Source organism: Adiantum capillus-veneris, unplaced genomic scaffold (genome assembly GCF_014529385.1).
Source record: "Adiantum capillus-veneris isolate H3 unplaced genomic scaffold, ASM1452938v2 Hic_scaffold_284, whole genome shotgun sequence".
NCBI classification, from domain to species: Eukaryota; Viridiplantae; Streptophyta; class Polypodiopsida; order Polypodiales; family Pteridaceae; genus Adiantum; species Adiantum capillus-veneris.
This window is the reverse complement of record NW_028221408.1, coordinates 270,893-276,892: the sequence shown is the minus strand read 5'-3', so window position 1 is coordinate 276,892 and position 6,000 is coordinate 270,893.

The following is a 6,000-nucleotide window of genomic DNA, read 5'->3' as shown; positions in this document are numbered from 1 at the left end:
AGCGTGGGCTAGGACCACTACACAAAGAGAGAGAGAGAGAGAGAGAGAGAGAGAGAGAGAGAGAGAGAGAGAGAGAGAGAGAGATCACTATGAATGAAGCATTAACCTTAGTATGTGTACAAGGAATGGATGACTTCAAACACTCCCAACACAAATAGCATGTAGATTACCAAACAACCACTCAAGGATTAGCCAAGATCACATCAAGCACTCTCACACACATATAAAAGATTTCTCTTAAGTAACATAAGTAAGAGTAGGAGAGGTTACTAGCATGAAACAATTTGCACTCTAGAATGTGCAAGAATAGAGTGAATGAATGAGCTTATGGGCTCATGGTGAGTGATACAAAGACTCAATGGGGCTGAGGGAGGCTTACAATTACAAAGGGGAAGGCCTCTTTATATAGGAAGAGAGTGTGATTAGGAGTGAGGTTAAGATCTAAGTGTAATTTGTACAAATGAAGCTTGATTAGGGACATTCAACCAATGAAGAAGCTCCTTCCAAGTGATTTGTTGACCAATTAGCTCCATCATCACGTGTGTTGTCTTCACTCCTTCCTCCATAGCTTGAGTCCAAGAGCTTCCTTATTTTAAAATGTAAAGAATCTACATAAAATCAATACATATCTAGTAATAATAGAAAGGGGTTGAATGAGGACTTATGAATTACAACAAGATTAAGCATGACTTGAGAGGTGATTAGAAGAGGAATTTTGATAGGTTTTTGAGCTTGAGAGAGAGAAGGAAGGAGAGGAGGGTCAGAAGACTAATGGCTGATTTTTAGAGAAGGTCTCAATGTGGAAAAGGAAGGGTGTGTGTGTGTAAAGGTAGAGGGGGTGGTCTCCACCATAGTTGAAAAACTGGCGTCCACCATTTTGGCTATATCTCCTAGACCGTAGATGCAAAAGTTATAAAAAAAATATGGCCAAAATCTCCAGCTCATCAGCTACAACTTTGATGAAGACAACGTTTCTTGGATCGGAGTGGAAGTATTTTTTAAAAATTCAGCAAAATCATGTGTCTGGTTTCTTCCTTTACCAAGTCTTCCACTTGGGTCCCATTTGTTTGAATCATCATATGGCTCCAAAGCCATGATGATATGAGCCACGCATGACCCTTGAATCATGGGTGCATGGCTCCACAACCACATCATATTTTTTCTTTACACATTTACATATTTTCCCTTTCCTTTACCACTAGGTTCTCCCTCTACCTTTCACCTCCGGTGAACTAGTCAAGAAAAATTCCTATCAAATCATTTTTTTTTTCCAAGAGGTTGTTCTCACTCTTTCTTTTATTGTAAACCTCTAGAAGCAAGGAAAACCAACAAAATATGATAAACAAAAATTTCTAATAGGCTCGGATCAATATGAAGAATGAAATCTCTTAACACTTTATTTATCCCATTTATCATATGAGCAGCTAAATTAGTTGCACCCTAAGGCAAGGTACACATCCTTAACAACCCTAATATAGTCCTCATTATAGTAAGATCCCAACTTTCTAATATAAATTTCATCCACAATTGGTCATATCCCCATATTTAGAATCATAACCTTATTCACCAATTGTAAGTCCTTATTAAACCTCATTATTCTTTGGAACTCTAAACCATCAATGTGAGTAGGGTGAAAAATATGGATCTAGGATTCCATCCAAATAGTTTCATTCAACAACTCAATAGCTTCAATAGATGTACCTTAGAAACTTGAATCGGCATTAAATTCCATGGAGAATGTGGTACTATAAAAATCACCGTAAGAGTCATGATTTTGGTATAGACACATCCAATCTCACTAGTTGGTAGGAAACTACTTTTGTATGCTTGGAAATCATCTATTAAAAGCATTTAATCTCTTTTTCTGCTAAAATGCTTGACCATTTTTTGGTTTTGAAAATTTGTGCCTTGTCTTCTTTTGATCTCTGAGGGTTGGTCTTTTGATGACATTTTCATAAATTGATCACTTCTAAAAGAGGTGCAACCACTAGTCTAACTTTTGTTGCAATGGTCTTGTACTTGGTTTCTACATGTACTTCGATTTCATCTCCTATCTCCTCTTGAAACTAAAAAATCGATTGGTACATATCAATGGAATGCAATTTCGAAACATCATTCCCATAAAGTAAGTTTTATTGCATGATTTCTTCAATATATAAAATTATATCCACAAAAGAGACCTCTTCCCAGATTCTTGAGGTCACTTTATCTGGTTCAAATACTTTGCATCTACTTTGAATGTTGCAAACATGTTGGTTCTCCCACTTGCATGTCATTCAAACTTTCTGAATGATATTGAACCCTTTGAGGTTTAACACAAAAAGCATGAAGTAAAATATCTTGGCCATCAAAGGTGGGTGAGAGAGTTTCCTTCTACGTACCATCATAGTCTCTCTTTACAATGGTACCTCTAGAAAATAGTATACAATCCTCAATTCTCTAAATCATTTTCTCACCCTCAATAGTGCATGTTATCAAAAGTTGTCCCTATTTTTGGTGTTATCCACATATAATGTCAAAATATACATAGCCTTTTTCCCATCTCTAATTTGGATCCCAGCATATATTGAACCATCATCAAGAACTTTAGTCTTCATTCTCATTGTTATAATGTAGGGTTGTCCCAAAATAAGTGAAGAAGGTGATTGTTTCCACACAAAAAAGTGTCGATCATCACTCACATCCCTAGTAGTAACCCTAATATTTGGGCATCCTTTGGATAAATCCCGTCATAAGGTATTGCTGGTTGGATCCTCCATCTATGATGAGTGTCAATAGTCATTCTCCTTTGGATACAAACTCTTTTCCATGAGATTAATCTAAGAACCAGTCCACAAGTGCAATCACGAGCTCGTCCAATGTGTCCTTGAGTAAATAATGACTTCTTGGAATATAATTTGTATCTTCTTCATTGAAGTGAACATGATTAACACTAGGTTGGTAATGGGACACTTTTATGTCCTGTTAAGTGACCATTTTCCTTGAATTATGTCAAGAGTTTCAAAATGGATTTTAAGGTGCTATCTATCTAGAAATTTGTCTCATGAGCTGAAAAAAACTTGACATTTTTTTGGAATATCAATTCCATCTTTAACATTGTCCTTGCACAACATTTCACAACCTAAATTGGGTGAAAAAAAAGGTCCTGTTTTTGGCTTTTTCCAACTTTTTGCAGCTAAACCACTCTAGAATTCATTTTTGTGAGGTCTATAATGCTAGAAAACTATATTTAGTAGTCCTCAACATGTCCTGATGCTTCTAGGGAGAAATAAATATTAAAGCTAAAAGTTATGACCAAATTACAAAAATTGTCAAATCCTGTTTTTTAGCCAATTTTAGCTCTTCTATGATTTTTTTGGTGGATTTCATGATATCAAAATGCATTTTTATTTTCTATGTCGCATATTGTAACATAAAGCTAATATTCCTTGAGTTTTGGGGCACTTAATACCCTATTTTGCATAGTACACAACGATGGTTGATTTTTTCATTTATAGAAGAAAACGAAACATTCTAGTATATCAAGTATAGCTTTTTCAATATTGTTAGTTTCTTGTGACAACTACATGCATTTTGTAGGTAGTAACCATATCTATTCATAAGGATCAAATTTGGCTAGATATTGAATAGTTTCTATGGGATTCTACAACTCATAATGCTGAACCCAGTTTTTTCATGTTTGCTGTATTTAACACTTCATCTTTGTCCTCAAGATTCCTCTTGGTAAGAGATGTATTATTCTTTTGACATGGTCCATGGCTTCTTATGAACATAAAGGACAATAGGGAACTAAGAAAACATGCATATATTATTTTTATTGAGCGTGGTTATAGAAACTTTGATGATAGGTTTGCAGAATGGTAAAAATTCAACTTTTTTGTACCTATTTATTTTGGCAAAACAAAAATATTGAGTGAGAAGAAATCATATGTTCTGATCACCAACCCATTGAACTTAACAAGGGAATTTATCTCAAGTCCTACAAAAATCCCTAATCTTATTTTTATGCAACAAAAAGTAAGAAATGACTGTTTTGATGAAAATTCACTGGTCCATCAACTTTGGAGGCTTGGTGTGACCAAAAGATGATAAATTTTACAAGTTTCTTATTTTTTCCATGTGTAGTAGGCCTTGAACTATACCCTCATGAAAGGATTTTACAAAATGAGTGGATCTACTATGGTTTTGGAGGTTTTATGTCATAAAATCTAATATCTAACCAACCCAAATGATTTTTCATATTAAATCGATCACTTAATGTGGGAGAATAAACGGGAACAAGTGTTAAGATATAGATATGTGCTTATAGATCTATCTCAACACGGGCCAATTGAAAAGGGGCCCAAAAGGGAGATGGTCTATCAAAGAGCAAGGCTAGCCAATGGAGCATAAGACCTTAGGGTTAGCTTCATTGAAGACCTCCAATAAATGTGTGTAAAAGTCCTTTGATCTTAGGTAAGCTAGGGTTGAGCTTGAGGTGGGAACCCGCCCAAGCTCGAGGTGCTTGTCGTGCTTGAGGTGCTTGTCATGCTTGAGGTGTTTGTCATGTTGAGGTGCTTGATTAGGATTCTTGAGGTGCTTGACTGGCTCCATGCTTGAGGTGCTTGACTTACTGCATGATTAAGGTACTTGAGGTGCCTTGAGAAGCTTGCCTGAGATGCTTGTGGGAACACCCCCTAGTTCAAGTGCTTTGTCATGCTTGGTGAGTAAGGTGCTTGATCACATAAATTCAAAAGCATTCCTACAAGAGGGGGGGCGAGCCCTTTTCCTAGGCGCTAGAGAGAGAACACCCACTCACACACACAAGGGAAGCCCCAACCTGAAGAGGCAGCAAGGACACATGTCAGGCCCCTACCCATGTTACCTTCATGTGTTGCTTGAAGCCTATTGGCTAGGCTTCAAAGGGGTCCAATGATAAATTACTTGAATTATCTAATTGATTTTGCATTTATCAAGTCCTCTCTCTCAAGGGGAAAGGGGGACACTTGTCCCAAGGCTACCCATGTTGCTTGTAATGGCTCTTGCTTGTGATTGGCTAGGCCAGGGAGGGTCCAATGAGCTTCAAGCATGAGCTACAAGGGGGGGTCGACACAAGCTAGCTAGGGGCTTGCTAGAGGGTATACTCACCCACACACACTCACAAGCACTCTCATTGTGTGCTATGCAAAGTGCAAGAGCTCCCTCTCCAAGCAAGTAGAGGTGGAGAGCCTACACCAACACTCTTGGCTATGGAGTGCAAATCCAACCAAGAGCCATGATTCAATGCTTGAGCTTCTCATATCCTTCTTCTTCATTACTATGCTATTATGTATGCTAGCAACAAGAGTATGATAAGTGAGGAACTAGTTCTTTCTCCTATGAAATGTTTCTTCTTCCTCTTCCCTACCCTCATTCCCTGCTAGCTCTCTCCACCTTCGAAGGTGTTTGAGGTCTTGGGACTGAGTCTTGGGACAATTAAAGCTTTCTTCAAGTTCATGTTATGCTATGATTGTGATGCATGAAGCTTTCCATCTTCATTGCATGACCTAGGTCACAAGGAACACAAAGAATGTATTGTAACAAGTCTCTCTTAATGGGAGAAATCATAATACAAATGCCTATTGGAGGGGGGACCTGCTCCACATAAATCCGGTCCTCAACTATTGTCATGTTCTCTAAATTCTCTCTCTTGAAAAAGTATTGTTCATGCCAAGTTAACTAATTGTTATGATTATGTTGCTATCTTCAATTATGTCTACCCGCTATGCTCACAAAGTTATTTCTCGAAAGTATTCTCATTAATTTCCGCTATTCTCAAGTTGAATAGGCTAATTCCATTACATTGGTATCAGAGAATTTGGTTTCTCTTTTCTTGCTTAAGAAGAGACGTCCTTAAGTAGCCTATAAATGGTTGATGTTGTTAATTATAATAGGGTAAGTGGAACTGGGATCTAATATCGGTTTTGTTAAGCCCACTATGTGGGGGATGGTGCACACCTCGGGAGCTTTGGACTTAATAAT